Raw genomic sequence first — 20640 nt, 5'->3', positions numbered from 1 at the left:
GATCTGCCATGGGTGGATGACTCTAGATCATTTAGCACATTGGTGGTGTCTTTGAGAACATGTCCTCTTCTGGCTGTGTGCCTCCCTTGGTTGTTCTTTTTTCTGTCTTGTGCTGCATCTCACGTGGGTGCTGATGGATTTTAAGGGAGGGTTTCTCCAGAGCACAGCTTGCTCAGTGCTTATCTTCCTTATCATCCCTTCTTCCTCTTCCATGTCCTAAAAGACATCAGCTACAGCACAAAGCAAAACAGGCATTCGTCTCCGTCTGTGTGTTGAGGGAGGTGACATTTCCTTGGAGTGTTCTTTTCATCCCAGTCATATTAGATACATCAGAATGAATCATGCTGACATTTTATACAGGAAACATTATGATTTTTTAATGCAAAACATGGGGTTATTTTTGATGTTTTGGATACCTCCCCTGCCTGAATTTCAGTATTGTGGCTTTTTTGATGGGTTGTTCACCATGGTCTGTTCACCATGAGCCAGCTTGCAGCTGCAGCCCTTTCTGCAAAACGTGAGTTCAGTTTTGTACAGTTCCAGCATGTCAGTCACTGCATTTCTCACCAAAAAAAAAAACAAAAAACAAAAAACACCAATCTTCCCATGTGTTTGGGTTTGGGGATGAGCCCTGGAACCCCTCTGCTACATGGCAGACAAATGGCACCCACCTCCATGCCAGCTCCCAGCTCAGTACAGAATGAGGAGCAAAGGGAGGGACACTGCGTCCTGCTCCAGGCATGCTGGGAACACAGCAGAGGAGGTTTATGACAGATTTCAATGTGTTTGTGCAAGACATTTTTTACGGGGCTGAGGTCATTGTGAATCCCAACCTGATGGTCCAGGGACTGCCTCTAAAATCTGATACTGACACCCAGAGGTGCTGATGGAGAAGAATCGAGACCATCATTATTCTGCCCCCAAGCTTAGGAGCATCGCCCTCAAAAATTGCTTTTACTATTTCTGCAACCAAAGTGCTCATCTCTGCCCTGGGCTGACACCACCTCCAGCATCTCACCCCTGGCTGGTCCCGTTCAGAGCTGGGGGCCTTCAGGGGGGAGGATAAGGGATGGTCGCAGCAAGTCCCCAACATCCCTCACAGCAGGAGCAGCATTTGTGCTGGAAACCAACATCCAAGCTGCAACCACTCTTCATTTTGAGGCTGTTTCCTCAACCCAAATGCTGTAGGTTGTGCTGGTGGAGCAGAGCCACGGATAATGACAGCAGCCTCTTTATATCCAGGGCTGATGATGATGATGAGCCATGGACTGAAGCACCAAAAGCAGTTCCTGCAAAATCATGTGGCCTCTTTTCCTTTCTCCTCTCCCACTTGTCTCTCCCAGGGTCAGCACACCATTCTGGGCTCATGCCCTAGGGATGATGTACAGGATGCAGCCTGTTGGATCCACAATGCTCCTCTGAGTTTGTCATATAGAGCTGATAATCCTGGGCAAAGAGAGTAACCTCCGCCCATCACCTTTCTGCTGCCTATAAATCACATTAGAGTATATCAAAGCCCTGAGCTGTCAGTGCTACCTAGATGTAAATACTGTAATTAGCCTAAGTAAAATTAACAGTTTATCAGACTTCCTGTGTTGAATCTTTTCATTACAGGCTTTTTTTTGCCTTTTTTTTTTTTTTTCCATCACAGATTTGATTTGCCGCAGACTTTATAGACACTGGGTAATAAATCTCTTAGTTTCAAACACCACCTGACATTGTGAGCAGCGAACTGACCGCCTCTCAGAGGTTTGTTTTGCAGAGGAGAAGGTCCACTGGTGCAGTCTGTGTGGGCACGGCACCCCGGCTTACAGGTGGTGGGTGAAAAAGAGGGCCCGTGTTCCCCTTACCAGAATCACAGAATGGTGGGGTTGGAAGGGACCTCAAAGCCCACCATTACCACTCCGTGCCATGGGCAGGGCTGCCACCCACCAGGTCAGGCTGCCCAGGGCTCCATCCAACCTTGCCTTGAACTCCAGGGATGGGGCACCCACAGTTTCTCGGGGCCTTAGGAATGAGCCTTTCCTTGCACACAGCTCTACACTCCGATAGGAAGCAAGCAGTGTCATTGCTATTCTCCCTGCAGGGCCTGGAGCTACGGGTTGGTCTTGTATTTTTCCTTCCTTCCCTCTTAGCCTGCTCTGTGCATTTTCAGCAGCTCCTCTCCTGCCGAAGGTGATTCAGAAAATGAAACATGACAAAACAAAACTCATCCTAATAGCCTGCCTCGGCCGAAACGAACTACGGATACAGCTCTGTTATTATCATGAGCTGGAACACAAAGCTATGTTCTTCATTAGCAGGAATGACAACAAAATAACAGCCCATAATGTTGGCAAGGGCAGAGCCAGAACTAAAAGATTGTATCCAAAATAGAAGAAAAACTGGAATAAATTCCTTGACAGAGTCCTAAAATATTTATTTCCTTGAACAAAATAGTCTCAGAAAGCTACAACAGTTTGTGAGAGGCTCCTTGAGAGGGGCAGCATCGGGCAGCATCTGACTGCAAAGCACTGAGCTGCTGCCTCCCACATCCCAGGAGATGCCACCAGGCAGAGCCAGGTAGCACTGAACACTATTTTCCTGATGTGTGAGTGCTTAAAAGCTGGAGGCTGAGCAAGGATGGAGTTGAAAATACCGACTAAGTTCGGTTTACGCTGTGATCAGACCACAGATCTGGATCTAGGACCATTCCTGAGCTTGTGTTTTCATTCCTGATCACTGTAAAAGCTGAGCAGAGCAGCTGTGGGTGGAGTAAGGTAAGAGTACGTTGAATTCCTCATCGCAGTGCTATCGTAACTGGGTTGGCTTTTGGATCAGCAGAGGCTCTCAATACAGTTTCTAAGGCCTTTCTGCTGTCCCTCTGTACTCAGCTCTGGTGAGGCCATAACTCGAGCTCTGTGTTCAGTTCTGGGCCCCTCACTAAGGGAAAACATGGAGGCCCTGGAGTGTGTCCAGAGAAGGGCAGCGGAGCTGTGAGGAGTCTGGAGCACAAGTCTGATGGGGAGCAGTTGAGGGAATTGGGGTTGTTCAGTCTGGAGAAGAGGAGCTCAGGGGAGACCTCATTGCTCTCTATAATGACCTGAAAGGAGACTGTGGCAAGTTGGGATCAGCCTCTTCTCCCAAGTAACAGCAACAGGATTAGGGAGAATGGCCCCAGAAGAGGTTCAGGTTGGTGTTAGGAACAATTTCTTTTCAGAAAGAGTAGTGCTGCACTGGGACAGGCTGCCCAGGGAGGCAATGGAGTCACAGTGGCTACAGATGTTCAAGAAAAGAGTAGATGTCACACTGAGGGATGTGATCTAGAGTGGTGACAGGCATGGGCTAATGGTTGGACTTGATGATCTTAGTGGTCTTTCCAACCTTAATGATCCCATGATTCTACAGTTATTCATAACTTCTTTCAAGGAGATGGCATTCCCCAGCTGGATGTGGAGTGGTTCCTCCAGGGTGGATGTGCAGGTGTCACCTCCTCTAGAGAGGAGATTTCACAAGGAAGTACAAATATGAAGACAGAAACCAGAAAGATCTGCTATAAAATCTGCTTATCTCTGAAAGAGGAGCAGAATGTATATCTGCTCATAACAGCGTAATGTCCTTTGATTTTGTTCCAAATTTTCCATCTGTCTTGGGCTATCTTTACATCTTAAGTATAGAATCATAGAAGATTGCAAAAGTCCACTAAGATCATCTAGTCCAACCATCCATCCATCTAGCACAGCCAGCTGTCCCTAAATCCCCCATGAACAGACCTGAAAGCAGCACTTACTGTACCTCCAACATCTAAAACCTCATCTTGTTCTTCCTCAGTTCAGTAGGGAAATCTTTTAGAGCAACCCTTCATGCAAGCCTCCAGCATGAGGAGCCCCCCAGTACGATGAATTATTTCCATCATTCGTTTTTCTCCACACCTCTTCTTTGGGTCCAGCTGCAATATGACTCAGGCAGAGGTTGCCTGCCAAAGGCAAGGCAATGGGCACATACCAGAATGGATGTGCCTTGAGATATTTAATGCAAAGCATGTCTTCACATTGAATGCTGGTCAAAGGAGCAGCAGGAATGGAAATAGGCAACAAGGCCTTGCTCTGCCTTCTTGAAAATATTGTGCACAGCAAGGTGACCTAGAATGTCAGAACACCCATGTTTTCTTGTTCTGAGTCTGTGGTCTCCCCTTTTGGTCGGCTTTCCCATGGAAAGTAACATGAACAACCCTGGCAGCACAAGGTTAGAGATAGTTACTCAGAGCCCATTGTGCTTTGGGGAGAAGAATTGCAGTGCAAACATTTCTATTATTTGTGGTACACAAATATGGTAATCAGTTGTTGTTTGTGTGTGTTTGGGTTGCTTTCTAATGTTGATGATTAAAAAAAAAATAATCTTTGGTGACTGCATAGTAGAAAGAAGAGATAAGGCAGGGAAGTTTCTACACAGAGTAACAGTGAAACCAAAAGCAATTCATCTGTGACTTCCCATCCAGAGCTGCACCCTGGACAGCCCCTTTCCTTGATGGCTTAACTGTGTCAGTAGACAAGGGATGAGCCATTGATGTCATCCATCTGGACTTCACTAAGGCCTTTGACAGGGTACTCTGCAACAACTTCCTTTCCAAAGCAGGAAGATATAGATTTGGTGGGTGAACTGTCTGATGAACAAGGAACTGGCTATGAGACAATACCCAAAGAGCAGTGGTCAGTGGCTCGGTGTCTGGATGGAGGTCAGTGACAAGTGGTATCCCTCAAGGGTCAGTACTGGGACTAAAGCCCTTTAAGATCTTCATCAGTCACAACAGCAGTGGGATTGAGTGCACCCTCAACATTAGAAAGCAACCCAAGATGAGTGTTGCAGTTGACACACCTGAGGTGGGATGCATCCAGAGAGACCTAAACAAGCTAAGAGAACCTCATGAGGTTCATCAAAGCCAAATGCAAGGCACCTGGTTGTGGCAATCCCCACTATCAGTACAAGCTGGAGGATGTAAGGATGGAGCATAGCATGGACAAAAAGGACTTGGGGGCACTGGTGGATGGCAGTTGGACATGAGCCAGCAATGTGCCCTCGCAACCCAGAGAGCCAACTGTGTCCTGGGCTGCATTCAAAACAGTGTGGTCAGCAGGGAGAGGGAGGTGATCCTGCCCCTCTGCTCTGTGCTGTGAGACCTCACCTGGTGCACTGCACCCAGATGTGGAGTGCTCAGCACAGGAGAGACATGGACCTCTGGACTGTGTCCAGAGGAGGGCCACAGAAATGACCCAAGGGATGGAACGCCTCCCTGTAAGGACAGGCTGAGAGAGATGGAGCTGCTCAGCCTGGAGAAGAGAAGGCTCTGGGGAGACCTGAGAGTGGCTTTTCAGTATCTAAAAAGGGGATAGTACAATAGGAGGGGGACAGACTATTCAGCAGTCTGTTGGGCTAGGACAAGGGGAGATGGTTTCAAACTGTTTCAAACAAATGAGAAGGGAGATTTAGACTGGATGTACAGAAAGTTTTTCCTCCCCAAAATGTGCTAGGTTTTCTCATGGATTACCCAGAATAGAGCAGAGATTGACTCTACATGCCCATTCTCTCCTTCTCCTCGCACAGTGTCAGAAATGCAAACTAAATTAATAGCAGGAATATCAGCCTTTCCTTACCAGAGGGGTACAGAAAAGAAATTCAAAGCCTTGTAGTGCAATGGTTGCAGCGTTTTATGTTCTCTGGGGTTTTCAATTGTAGCATCTCAGTTTTAATTGCACAGAATTTAAAGCTCATTTTCATTTTGCTCATTCCACAGCATGTCTGACTTTTGCAAAATCATCCACGAGCCTCCATGTATTGGTGTCCCTTGAGGTTGGGGGTGAGAGCAGAAATCATTCCAACCTGAAATGATTTCTTTCCTTGGTTTACAAAGAAGCTATGAGCATTTCCTTCCCTCATCCCCTCTGGTGCTGGATGAGCACATCTATCCATGTCAAGCCCCCATCTCCTGGAGCCCAGTTTCCATCCTGGTGCTGCACCAAGGCCACCACAATGGGCATGGAAACACCAAGATTGCTGCCACCTTGACATGCTCATCCCTGGGGTATTCAGAGTAGGTAGTGTCATGGAGACATGGTTTAGAGCTACAGAGGCAACCAGAATGCTCTGCTAAAGGTCCTGGAAAATTAATGAATCTATCAACATTTTAGGCAACCAAACATCTTAAAACACGATGCTGAATGTTCTCAATAGAAAGTGATTTGACTTGATGATCTCGAATGTCTTTTCCAACCTAATGATTCTGTAATTCTAAGATCTTCTCCATAGGAGTTACTTCAACTTAGAGCAGATCAGAGCCTGGACTTAACAGTTCTTGGGGCCTTGTGATAAGAACCCCAGGGAAAGCCATCACGGTGGCAGGCAATTTTCAGCTCACAGAAAGGATAAAAACACAGCAAGCAGTTAGCAAAGTCCAGATTGCTCATTTTGCCATCGGTATGCATGCCTTCCTACATAGAAGGGTTTCCCTACTGTCCTTCAGGGCATTCGTAACCCCAGTACCCTGCTGGTATATAAGTGTTTCTGTAATAAAGGAACTCTCTGGATCCCGCTGCTATAAATTACTCACTTCCTCTTATTATCTTCATTTTTTTTTTTATTCGTCCTTGCTTAAGTGAAAGTACTTTGCCTGCTCTTGCAAGATCAGCTGTGCCTACTCTTTCCCTGGGGCAGACAGACAGAGTTAGGACCAGGCAGGAGGCAACAAAGGGCTTTACTACCAGTGCAAACACGAAGCCCTTTGCACAGCTGTGTGCCCTACAGTACAAAATACTAAGATGACAAAACTGTTCAGAGTTTGGCATTTCGGCAGCCAACACCAATTACTCCTGGTCTGGATGCCCTCCCACTACCATTGCTACATCCTCTCCTATTGTCCCATGATGGCATCAGCAGCAGAGGCAATTCAGAGTCACAAGGGCTCTGCTCATCCCAGTGGCACAATGGTCTGAGCCTGTTTGGGGCCATGGAACAGAGCCAAGGGTTTATCAACTGACAACAGCTTGGTAGGATGGACAATCTCTGAATAGAATCATAGAATCATTAAAGTTGGAAGAGACCACTAAGATCATCCAGTCCAACCATCAACCTATGACAAAGAGCCTGTAGGACTTATGGAGGGTTTCCAGGCTTTTTAGGGGAGTTTCAGGTCACTCTCAGCCCATGCCATTTTGTGACAACAGCATCTGCCGCTGTTGAAAATTGCTTTCCTTGAGACACAAAGATATTCAAAGACTCTAAAAGCAATAAACTAAAGTAATATGGGCCATGGAGACAGCCCCACTTAGACAAGCATCAAGACAGGGATCACTGGGTTGCTGTGAGGTGAACTTGAGGGGCAGCTGAAAACCCTAGTAAGTTCAGCTAGCTGTTCTCATGCTCTCCACACTGGGTTTAAAATAGCAATGGGGACAAGATATTTACTCAAGGACTGGACTGCAGCACCCCTGCTTTGTCCCGATCCCAAAAGTGACCCCAGAAAAGGATACAAGGGAGCAAACGTTCATCATTGAGATCTCCCACCATCAGCTATCTGCAAGCCAGATTATATCCCTGCTCAATATGTGTGGATGGGAGATGTGCCCTCCTCCTGCACAGCACCCATTGCCCCCCTAGAATGGATTTGTGTCACACCCACTGTACCCATACCCACCATGGGGCCAACCCCAACCACACCTATCGCTGTCTACTCCTGGGAATCCTGCTAGTTATGTCTCATTCCAATTACACAGTGTTTTGAAGTGGTCCAACAAAAGATGGTAGCAGCTTGAGACAGTCCTGAAGCAAAGAAGGGTGAGCAAAAGATGGTTGTTTTTATAGTTGGAAAAGGGCTATTTGGAAGAAGAAACAAACAAACAAAAAAAGATCAACAATGTGATAATTTATTGCTTTGTTCTCGAATTCAACTGTGGTTCTTCCAATTCCCTCACACGAAAATGAAGTGTAAATTGGGATTTTTAAATTGACACCTTTTATCCGCAGTGGAGAACAAGGGCAATGCTGAGACAAAGTGCTGAGCTCTGTGCCAAGATCACTGGGTGGTACATGCAGTATGGGATCCTGGACCTGAAGGGAGGTTGTGGTGAGGTGAAGGTCAGCCACTTCTCCCATGCAACAGCAGTAGGACAAGATGTGTTGGCCTCAGGTTGCACCAGTAGGTTCAGGTTGGATATCAGGAAAAATTTCTTCTTAGAAATAGCAATGCTGCAGTGGCACAGGCTGCCCAGGGAGGTGGTGGAGTCACCATCCCTGGAGGTGTTCCAGAACCGTGTGGATGTGGCACTGAGGGACGTGGTCAGTGGGCATGGTGGGGATGGGTTGATGGTTGGACCAGGTGATCTTAGATGTCTTTTCCAACCTTCATGATTCTGAGATTCTCTGATTTTTAAGACTTTTGCACTTCTTGTGTTTACAGCCCTTCAGATGACCCAGATCTCTGAGAACTCACAAAACTCTGGGCTCACTCAGAACTTTGTTCCTCACAAAGGATGTGCTAAAAAGAGGAAGAATGAAAATGGTGCTCAGAGCTCTACTGAATGGGAACAAGGTCTCTCTTTGGGATAAGAGTTCATTTCATCATATATTTTTTGTGTGCAATGCTGCATTTCAACTTATACCTTTTCCTGAAGAGCCCCACTGTTGGTCCCTACGCAGGCTCCAGCCCTTGGGCAGAGGAACAGGGTGGTAGTGAGCAGAACCCAGTGGCAAAGCAATGGCCAGGGAGGTTTTATTTTTTTTCTCCTGGATGCTGAATGAAGCAGCCCTTTTGTGAACAGCCATTGTTTACATTCTTCCAAACAAAAGTTGGGATTTCCTCTGATGCCAGCAGCCTTGTCACCGATGTGTACAGCCAGCCAGATGCTTGGAAAATATTTTTAATAGTGTCTGAACCAATGTGAGCATGCTCAGCGCTTGGAGCAACAGCCTCCTGAAATTCAAAGCCACTGGGAGAGGAGAAGATTCCTCATCACTGCTGAGCAATCTTGTGTACAGAGGCCAAGCACCCAGCACAGCTCTCTGCAGACTTTGGGCCAGGGGCTGTTCGCACGTCTTCAAAGCATCTGCTGACATCCCTCGACTCAGAGCCCCTAATGCGTGGGGTGAGATCCTTTCCACAGGGACTGCAGACACTACGTTCCCAACATTTGGATTTTGTCCATAAAATTGAAAGGTTTCTCAAAACCTGTTGCTGAAGTGCCTAGGAAGCCGTGTGCTTCTTAAGCAGTTTTATTTAAGAATTTCTTTCCATTTCAGAAGACCAAACCTGAGAGCACTGTGCCCTGCTCTGCCATTAAAGATATTGTGGAGTCTCCTTCTCTGCAGATATTCAAAACCCACCCAAACGCTTTCCCATGCAACCTACTGTACAGAACCTACTTTAGCAGGGGAGTTGGAGTAGATGATTCCCAGAGGTCCCTTCCAACCCTTACAGTTCTATGATTTTGTGATTCTGTGCCACCAACTGTGCAATGACGATGCAATTCGGTGCTATGTTCATCCATCCCAGGGGACAAAATGAAGATTTTTTTCTCTCTCTCTCCACTATGTGCACTGAGGAACATAGTGACAATGACACAAACTTGATACAACATTGATGAAAACTCTCCTGGAATCACTAAAAAATAAATGAACGTCAGCATAGACCTCAAAGGTTTCTGAAAGTTTCTCTTTGCAGTGCATCATTTCCCTCTTGCACTTAAAACCATCAAGTAGTGATTCAACTTAAAATCATTGAAAACATCAAAGCTCCTGAAGCATTTCCAATGAAAATAGGTAGACAACAACCCGATGGTAAAGCTGCACGCAGTCACCATAGCGACGGGGCTTCTGAAAGGATGCAGAGAGCATCGCCAGCGTCCACAGTATGTGGAGGAGCACAAGCGGCCGAAATGGGGGCAGGGACAGACAAGGATTTGATGATTAAGGACTTGGAGCATCTCCCATACAAGGAAAGGCTAAGAGACCTGGGACAGTTCATTCTGGAGGAGAGAAGGCAGAGTGAGGATCTCATCACTGTTTATAAACATTTAAAGCGTGGGAGCCAAGTCAATGGGGCCAGACTCATTTCATTGGTGTGCAGCAGTAGAACAAAGGGTGAAACTGCAACACTAGAAGTTCCACTCTAACACAAGGAAGAACTTTTTCAGTGTCTGAAGGAGCACTGGAACAGGCTGCCCAAAAAGGTTGTAGAGTCTCCTTCTCTGGAGATACCCAGGACCCATCTGGACACCTAGCTTTGAGACCTATTGTAGTACCTGCTTCAGCAGGAGGGTCGGTCTCAATGTTATCTCTAGAGGTCCCTTCCAAAACCTACAATTCTGAGATTCTGTGATCTCTTTGCTGCCCTCCCCACCAAAAGATGAACGGGGGGGACCTGGGGACTGCAGATCCCCATTGGGGACTCTCTAGAGATGTGTCTGCAGCAGAGCTGCAATTCGTCCAGGCTGGTGAAGAGATCTCATCGCCAAAATGGATCTTCACCATCTTGAATTTCAACTTGAGTGAGCCCAGAAAAACTTTAAAAATATATTTAAAAATGAGCAGAAGCCAGGATGAACCATTTTGGCACCACCAAATCTGCCCCCCTCCCCCCCCGCCTTAAACACCCTGGAGGCATTCAAAGCCAGGTTGGATGGGACTCTGGGCAGCCTGACCTGGTGAGTGAAAGCTCTGCCAATGGCAGGGGGTTGAAAGTAAGTGGGATTTGAGGTCCCTTCAAACTCACAGCATTCTGTGATTCTATGATTAAAAAAAAGGGCTTTGGATTCCTCTGGATCCATCATGGGACACAGCTCCAAGAGGACTTCATCTCATTCCAGAAGAAGAGTCCACAGAGAAGTACTGCTTTGCTACTCAGCAAAGAGCAAATACTACTGATAAATAATGTTGATGAAGTCAGGGTGCTTAATACTTTTTCTATTATTGATCTTCAGTGGAAATATTGCTGCCAAGCAGGCAGTTAACAGAGAAAGTGAGATGTAAGCCCAGAGTAAAGAATTGGCTTGAGGGCACCCGGATGAGCAAAACGTTCTTAGATTCACTGTGTGTGTGGATGTGGAGTCCTCAGTACAGGAGAGATGTGGACCTCTTGGAGCACACCTAGAAGAGAGCCACAAAAATGATTCTGGGGATGAAAAAAACAGCCTTGAGGACAGGCTGAGAGAGCTGGAGCTGTTCAGCCGAGAGAAGAGAAGGCTCTGGGGATATCTGAGAGTGGCCTTTCAGAATCTAACAGGGGGGCTGCAAAAAATAAGAAGACAGATACTTTAGCAGAGTCTGTTGGGAAAGGATGGGGGGAAATGGTTTCAAACTAGAAGAATGGAGATTTAGACTGGATATAAGAAAAAAGTTTTTATAAGGATGGTGAGGCGCTGGCACAGGTTGCCCAGAGAGGTGGTAGATGCCCCGTCCCTGGAGACACCCAAGGTCAGGCTGGAGGGGCTCTGAGAATCCTGATCAAGCTGTGGGTGTCCCTGTTCATTGCAGGGGAGTTGGGCTAGATAGCCTTTAAGGGTCCCTTCCAACTTAAGGAATTCTATGATTCTATAATTCTATGAATTTCATCCAGAAATGATGGATATATCTCAAGTTATCTTCTGGTGGTTAATTTGGGGAATTTGTGGCAGACATGTCAGAGCACCCAAAAATTAAAAAAAGGGCAAAGGAATTTCTCTCCACATTAATAGGAAGAGAAGAAGAGACAAGAGAATTGCAGGCCAGCCAGCTCAACCTCAACTCTCAGAAAAAAAGATCTGGAACAAATAATCTGCTCATTTGTAAATTTCTAGGAGACAGCAACAAGAGAAGCAGGCAGCTTGGATTTGTCAACAGCTAGCCCTGCCAACCCAACTGAACTGCCTTCCAAGAGAGAAGAGCAGGCTCTGTGGATGAAGGAGAAGCTCCAGATGTGGCACAGCTCAGTGGCAGCAAGGCTTCCACATGGTCTCAAATGATGCTCCCCTACACCAGGCAGGGAAAGTCATTGGATGAAACCAGGTGGCAAAACTCTGCATTATTTCAGTCTGTAGCAGCAGTTCACAATCAACATGAAAGGTTGAACTGGGTGAGGATCAGTCAGGACCAGCTCAGGTGCATGACCATGCACTGGTTTAATATAAATCAGCTGCTTTCTGGAAGAAAGATGAGGTTTGTTAAAGTTGCAGATGACCTAAAGCCATGACAGGCTGCAAGTAACACAGATAACTGTTCAGAAAATAATATAAACGAGGTTTTATAGAATAAAATAAGACATTCAAATTTCAGGTGTTCTTACCAATAACATCTTGGAAAGACTGAATATACATATAGATGAGATCAGTCTAAATCCTTATAGCTACATATCTCCCTAAATCAGGAAATTGCTTTCTACTAGAGCACTATGGAGAGCTCGCCTCCTGATTTGTGCTGTTTCTGCAGAAAGGGAACCAAGGCATCTTTTATTTTACATTTTCATTTCTTATTTTGAAGGACTCTGTTTTGCCTCAGGTGCACTATAACTCACATTAGTGACAAAGAAATGTGAAAAGCCTTCACTGCATTACCCGCAAGCCTGGAGCTTCCATCAGCTGGGAGTTCAAAGACATTCTGAACTTTGTACTGGCTGTTGTGGCAAGAAAACAGGCACAGAGAAGACTGTAGCTGATCCTGAGAAAACTTTATTGCTCAAACACAAGTGTTCACAACTGGCCCACTAACCACACAGGCTAACCTTCACAGAAATTATATCTATTCAAGTGATAACAACATGGAAAGCACAGTTCTTGGTAGCACATGTTCTCCAAAATAACACCACCAGAACCATGTATCTGTCTTGCACTGGGTAACTCATGCAGGAAGACAAATTGGACTTGGGCAAAGGTTCTCTCCACGGTGCACAAGACTGCTCAGGGACCATGTCAGATGCCATTTTGAGCACCCAAAGGAAGACTCCAGTGCTGCATTCAACACAACAAAGTTCAAAAATAAGTTTTAGCTTTAAGGAAGAAGTGTTAAAGGAGAATTGCTGTGGAGATAAGTATCACCTTACGCCCCAAAACAGAGCTAAGACAAGTTACTGCAGCTTGGCAAACAATCCAAGCAGGAGTGGAGGCCATGTTTCCCCAAGACATACAGCTTCCACAACATACATTCTTCACTGGTGGAGTAACTGCATCTGTTGGAAAGCACACTGGAGTTTCAGCCTAGAAGGAGTCACTCTCACCCTCAAAGTGTCTTTAGATGAGATTAAATCTTAAGTGATATCTTCAGTGGCACCTTTGGAAATCACTTGGATAGACTGATATATAATTTGATGACCAGATCGTTTGAAACTATTGATTTATGTATTCAATCTCAATCATGATCTTGGTGTGATCACCTCATTGGTCTGCTGTCATTTAGCTTAGTAAAACTAATGAATTAGTTTAGCTCAGGTGTGCCTCCATTCGCTGACTCTTACCGATTAAAATCCGAAAGGAATATGCAAAGCAAGTTTACCCTACTGAACAGAGGTCACAAACCAGAGGGTAGCAGCAACTTTCAGTAGGGCCCATGCAGGCAGATCAGCTCTGCATCTCCTTAGTCAATAACCCATGCACCCTGCAAATGAAGCCATCTCTCAGCAGTGTTGATCACACAAAGACCACCCATTGCATGAGTGATATGAATCGTAGTATCATAAAACCATTAAGCTTGGAAAAGACTTTGAAAATCACCTAATCCAACCATCAACCCACCCTCACCATACCCACTAACCTTGCCCCTCAGTGCCTCATGGTTCTGGGACATCTCCACAGATGGTGACACTACCACCTCCATGGGCAGATGGTTCCAGTGCAACACAGCTCTTTCTGAGAAGAAATTTTTCCTAATATCCAACCTGGCGCAACTTGAGGCCATTCTGTCTCATCCTATTGCTGATACCTGGAAAAAGAGGCCAGCCCCCACCTTGCCACAACCTCCTTTCAGGTTGTTGTGGAGAGAAATAAGGCCTCCCCTGAGCCTTCTCTTCTTCAGGCTGCAATTCCAGTTCCCTCGGCCACTCTCCATCAGACTTATGCTCCAGACCCCTCACAGCTCTGCTGCCCTTCTCTGGACACACTCCAAGGCCTCCATGTCTTTCTGGTAGTGAAAGGCCCAGAACTGAACACAGCACTCGAGGTGCAGCCTCACCAGAACTGAGTACAGAGTCACCTCCCTACTCCTGCTGACTACACTGTTTCTGATACGAGCCAGGATGCTTCTTGACCACCTGGGCACACTGCTGGCTCATATTAACTGCCTGTTAGCTAACACCCCCAGATCCTTTTCCTCCACGCATCTTTCCAACAACTCTGTCCCAAGCCTGTAGTGATGCATGGGGATTTTGTAACAGAAATGCAGGATCCAGGTCAGCTGTCCTGGATCTACACACCTTCAACAGAGGACATCACACCACGGATGAGTACAGGATGCAGCCTTCCTGACCATCCTGTTAGTTGTGTTTGTTACAGACATTGATATCTGTTAGCTTTGTGACAAGGCCAGAATGTACTGCCTGAACTTTGTGCTGGCTTAAAAAAAATATAAACAAGCCATTTTTAAAATTTTTTTATTTTTTTTTTTACTGGGAAAGCTGTTACGGGCCTGGTTTGTGGCCAATTTCTGTTAATGACAGGCTTTAATTGGGTTTTGTTTCCAGGCTTGCAGCAGCCTCTCTTAAAATCAGCTCTCTGCTCATAAACAGGACTGGGCCCTGTCAGATTTCAATCGCTTCATCCTAGGCCAGGCTGTGGGATGGGGGATGATGGATTACCATCAGAGCAGGCATGTGAGCGGTGGTCGCCTCAGCACTGGCTGTTTGCACCGCACTGGAGAGAAGGGAGAAATGCAGCCTTGGGAGTGGGGGGGGTTTGGTGACTGTGCCAACTGCCAGCCTCCATTTCCAGATAGGGAGGAAGGGCTCAGGCCATTTTAGGCATTTTCTTGGACTTTCTCTTCATCATTTAATTAAAACACCCAGAAAAGAGCTATGCACCCTTTATTCCGTGCCTCAGTCCTTGCCTTGTCCCGCGAATGGGGATGAGCCCAATGCAGGCCATGTCCCAACAGACCTGGCACCCACCTCCGCCAAAATAATTCATGAAGATTTTTCTTGCAAGGGAGTAAACGTGCAGTGATGGCTCAGGCACAGCCCTCGAGCCCCAGTCTCTTTCATGGGACCCACACCCTTGTGCCAAGTGTCTACTCCTTGCTTCCAACATGTGAGTTGGTGGAAGGCTAATCTGAACTTCCCCGCATTTTATGATTCCTGTGCATCTCCCACTTCACAGTTTTTCTTCCTTGGAGCTGGTTCTTAAACAGCAAAAATTTTGCAATTGTGTAAGTAATGAGAATCAAGTAATAACACTTGGAGGCATTCAAGGCCAGGTTGGATGGGACCATGGGCAACCTGATCTGGTGCTTGATCTGCAGGCAGATGATCAGGGGGTTGGAACCAGATGATCTTTGAGGTCCCTTCCTACTCAAGCCATTTTATGATTCTGTGATTTAACATCAAACTTCAAATCACTTTTCTGATCAACAGGGAAAGTCCGCTATGTTCCCCCAGCGTCACCTATGTGTTTCTTCAGCTATAACGGAAGTCAAACAAAGTTCTTCAAGTCTGTATGATGAAAACCACATTAAAAAGTTCACTGAAATTTTGCAGTGGGACAGTACATAGCGCTATAACACCATCAGAGCCTGATCTCCATGGCCCCTCGAGCGAGGCAGTCAGAGGATGCTAACAACTTAGCTTCATGACAGCATAAAGTCCAAGGCCACCTGACGTTGGCATTACTTGATAGAAAAGAATGAGAGAACAAAAACTTCATGGATTTTGCAATGTGAGGATTCACGATGGACCTTCTGGGAAAAGAAGTGATAAAGCCAAATGCATTAGGAAAGTAAGTAACTGATGATTAACCCTATTGTTTTACACCAAGGTGTTGCATTAGTATCACTTGGCTTTTGGTGTTTGTGGTTAATTATTGACTTCTACCTATGTGTAGAAGGAAAGCACTCATGAAGGCTCATGTGAAAAACAGGGTCCCATTAGCTCCGTCTGAAAGCCAATGCCCTCCGTACTGAACACCACTCTATTCAGTACATTTCTCTGCTGAAGAGTAAATTCCTTCCTGACCTTACTGCAAGAATCACTCTATATTCTGAAGCATGAAAATGAGTAAATCAGAAAAATGTTACTATTTCCTATTTTAAATTTTGATTGCAAACATCAAGCGATACATTGCAGTTCAGTATATAGAAGAATATTGCAGTACATAAAAAAAAAAAAAACAAACCTAAATTCATTCAGGAACACAATGTTTAAAAAAAGGTACAACAGAAACGTATTTTGCTCTTTATAAGCACATGGATGAACAGATATATCTGTGGGACAATTCAGAAGCAAATTAAAAAATAAGTTTAGGGTTTAAGCTCAGCAGATTTCAAAACACACTGTTTATACCTTCTACAGTACAATAAGCTTATCAAGAACTTTCCCATTAGATACCAGAGTCAAAAGAAGTAAGAGGAATGTGAACAGCATGCTTCCTCAGGGTCATTCCTTTCAGTGTAATTCTTTCAGCACAGATTTCCCATATTAGCTTGAGCTCCATCGCATAAAGATCATTTTTAGGAGATCATTGTGAATACAGTGCTGAGCTGACCAAATTGATCAGACGCTGGCCATCACTTCACCATCCACAAGCTCAAAGCAACTTAACTAAAAATATGATGTTTTCACTCTATAACCTTTTGCTTTCATCTCCGTAGTACTCCAGGATAAATAATCTGCTGATGTAAATGTATTCATTTAAGTGTAATTTCATTTCGAAGACAGAAGAGCAGTTACACAGAAACAGCAGCACCAACATTCCCATGTAACGACTCCGATGTGCTTTATGTAAGAGGGGAAGAATCACTTCCCTGCTGAAGGGAAGAGCTGAGCCTCGGGAGTGAAAGATGGTGATTTGCCAATACTGGGACAGCACGCGAGTCTCCTGGTGCTATTCCACATTTGTGCTTTTGACGTGAAACAGAATATGAAAACAATGCATAACGATAAATGCATTTCAGAGTGTGAGATCAGCTTTAAATCACCAGATTTCAAGCAGTGGTGTTTCCCACATGGAGCCCACCTCTGCCCTCTGCTCCCAGTAGTCAACACTGCTCTTTTTGCTTTTGCAAAGGGAGATTGTATGGAATGTTTGTTAGGACTATAATGCTGCATTTGCTAATGAAATTAAGTGTTTTGGAGAAGTTCTTTTAAGCAAAAACATGTGTTCCAAGGAGGAAACATTCTTCTGGTAAACAGCTGAGCCCTTAACATTTAGCAACATAGCTCTGTGTTTGCAGCTATTGAAAGCTGTGTGACTAAGGAAGCCTGCATTTCTGGGGCCGAGGACTGCAAGCATTTTGCTTGTTGTCAGCCAGCCAGGCATTTCTTTTATGTATACGCTAGCTGCAAGAACCAGCTATTGACTGGTTGCTTCTTATGGTTTTAATAAAATTTGTCTCATATCAAAATGCCGCTGGGTTTCAACATTGACACTGCGCTGAGCAGTGCTCTCTGCTCAGGCACAGCTGGCTCCTGCTTTCCAGAAATATCGCTGTGCCCTGGCATTGCTTGCAAAGATTGCAGCCTTAAATCATTTCCTCATCCCTCTGAGCCACTCCAAGAGGGACCATCTGCATACAGATCCCCCTCTTTCATTGGAAGCAAGGGTCATTCCTCCTTCTCCCAGCAAGGAAAAGCTGCAGCAGCAGGAGACAGTTGAGGCACAGAGGAGAAATTACCTGCTAGCCACAGGCATCAGGCAGGGGAAGTTCACAAGAAAGTGAAAACAGCTGGAAATTAGACAAGAAGATAGGAGCACCTAAGCACCAATGGTATGGAGAAATGCTTGTGCACTGATGCTAGGACACCATGTTCTGGGCACTTCATTGACTCCCGTAGCATGACAGGATTTTATCTCATTCCCTATAGCCCTCAGAACAGCTGGGCATGCTTACAGTTCTCAACTACTATCAGCTAAGGCCAAACAAGATCCCACGATAAAAGTTCAAGGCCTCACATTCCTCTTCTTATTGCTTTCCTGAGCAGGTTCTTGTTTTAATCAGACTTAGGGTACTTTCACCCAGCTATCTCAAAGCACATAACAACCACTGTAATTACTGGCAATAATGAGCTAATTAATTCATCTGGGTATTATTTCTCAAGGAATAAGTACTACTGTCCTCAGTGTGGGGATGTGGAAACTAAGGTAAGAAGAAGAGGTGCTTGTTCTTTGGAAGATAGCTCTATTTTTTTATTATTATTTTTTTTACTAGTTAACTCTTTTCTTAGTTTTATTCATATAGGCCTATGTATTTGGTTTTTAGAATACTTTATGTTTTATTATTGTTTTCCAGTAATTTAAAATGTTTTTATTTTGGCAGATATCACTTAACAGCAGTTGGCTTCGTGCTTCTGTATTGAGGTTCATTTAAGGAAACTGCAATGTTTTTAGGAAAATGAACAGATGCTGAAGGCTTTCTCCCATTTATTTATTAATTTATTTCTAATCTATTTACGTAGTTTCTTCTTTCTTCTTTTTTTTTTTTTTTCTTTTCTCTTTTCCTTGTTTTAGGGAGCTGTTTTTTTGTTGTTGTTGTTGTTTCCCCCCAGAAAAAATAACAAATAGCATCTCATCCTGATTTCTTTCTTTTTTATATTTATTTTCCAAATGTGGAAAGATAACACGTAAAGAACTAACATATTCTTCTGGCTCTGAAACCTCTATTGCAAGAGGTATGGTTGTACTAATGTATCAGTTAATACATTAATGTGAAGAATACAGATGCAGGTCTGACAGCATTCACCAAGGATATATATTTCCCACAGTTTAGATAAGACAGGTACACTTGCCTAAAGTTGTTGTAAGGCTGAACAGAGAGGAATCTACACAAATAAAAGACTCGATGGCGGTGCATTTTTTTTTTCTGTCAGCTTCCTCTAGTGCTTAACTAAACCAACTGATACTTGTGATACTCTCTGGAGTAGCAAATAACTACCCAGTTTCTTAACTTTCAGGTTGTGATCCAGTGAGCACACGTGCTCAGTTTTACTATGGCAAGTAATACAGCAAGATTTCAGTGGAACTATGTGCTATGTGCCACTGTTGGTAGGAGCAAGCCTCTAGATAGGGACTAATGTCACAAAACTCTTATTTGAAACATCTGCTTTCCTCCAAACTTGTTGTTTAGTAAGGGCCAGATTTTTAAAAGCATGTAGGTGTTTATGTGCACCTTGGTATCTTTATAAAGCTGGCACTAATTCCTTTGAACTAAGGGCCTCTGGAGAGCCTGAAAATTGTATATAGACTTATTTCAGTCAGCTTTTAATTCTAAGGGGACTTTAAAAAGTTTAAAAAAGGTTAAAATTAGTCTCAGCTGTGGTTAAAAAAAAAATAAAGTGCTTCACAAGCAAGGGAAATAGTCCAATCTGACAAAATAAACTGAGGTAATACAAGACTTCTGTGACTGGGATATTTCTGGGAATTTAGCAGCAATTGGAGGCAAAAACCAGTGAGAATTGTAATACAGTCTGTAAGGTGATGCTGCTCGGTTACTGTTAACCCCAGCAACTTTAGTTCTGGGAGCAATACGCTTTCTGATCTCAGACTATTTTCTATTGCTTGTTGTTTCGTTTTGTTTTGCCAGATGTCTTCGGCTTCATTTTTAAGCGTACAGCTTTGGACGCTGTTGCTCCAGAACTCTTCGGGACAGATAAGACGCATCAAATCTTTGATCGCTTCTGGAACTGTTTGAGCAGAGCCCTGCTCCCGTTTTCCCTCTGGTGCTGAGGGAAACAACAGCAGCTCTCCTTGAAATAAAGCCCAAATACGGGAAGCTCAGAGGTGGGAGTACGTGAGGGAGCTGGAGGATAACAGCGAGAGGGCTGGGAACCTCCACCAGCTGCTTTTGTCACATGCGCTGTTTTTTGTGATAGCCTCTTCCTGAATATCTGCTTCCGTTCGTCAGTACAGGATTGCAGAGGGCTCGGAGCAGGCGGTGAGGGGAGGTCTGGTGCTGAGGCCGTGAAGGCCTCACAGATGTGAGAAGGAGCAGGGCTGGGGCATTTTCTCGCTAATGACAGCTGATGAGCGTTTAAAGGTTTGAGAAACCCGTGGCCAGCCGCTAATCCCCATTAAGCCGTCAAATGGCTGAGGGGCTGCGAGGGGTTACGGCTGTAGCGAGTGACGTTGGGCGCCGGGCCGGGCGGGACCCGACTGACGGCGTAGGGCCGGGGCGGGGCCTAGCGGTGCTGCAGGCCTGCTCCGAGCCACCGCTGCCGAGTGCTTCTCGGCCGACAGAAAAGTGCGTGAGGAGAGGGAGGAGGAAAACGGAGCTTTTTTTTTTTTTTTTTTTTTTTTTTTCCTTTTTTTTGAGCACTTCCCCTTTAAGAGGCGGGACCAACGCAGTTTGCGGAAGAAGCCGGCGAACGGCGGCCGCTGATTCGTCGGCGCGGTCTCGTGACCCTGGGCGGCCCCACCCTTCCCGTTCGCCGCCGCACGCCGGCCCCCCGCGTTCCATTGTGTGCGCCAGCGCCCCCGGGCCCCGCCCCCGGCGCTGACCACGCCCCCC

General features: G+C 45.4%; 1 long non-coding RNA gene across 1 annotated transcript; it reads left to right on the top strand.

Annotated features, from left to right (window-relative positions):
• The first annotated feature begins 2448 nt into the window (after positions 1-2448).
• Positions 2449-19983, top strand: LOC146545305 (uncharacterized). Its single transcript, XR_014883795.1, has 3 exons — positions 2449-2759; positions 8429-15917; positions 19717-19983. It is a non-coding gene; the product is annotated as an uncharacterized LOC146545305 (long non-coding RNA).
• The last annotated feature ends 657 nt before the right edge of the window (positions 19984-20640 follow it).

This window comes from Meleagris gallopavo, chromosome 1 (assembly GCF_905368555.1).
Source record: "Meleagris gallopavo chromosome 1, MGAL_WU_HG_1.1, whole genome shotgun sequence".
In the NCBI taxonomy this organism is placed as follows: Eukaryota; Metazoa; Chordata; class Aves; order Galliformes; family Phasianidae; genus Meleagris; species Meleagris gallopavo.
Note: the sequence above shows the minus strand (reverse complement) of the source record. Positions and strands in the feature narration are given on the sequence as shown.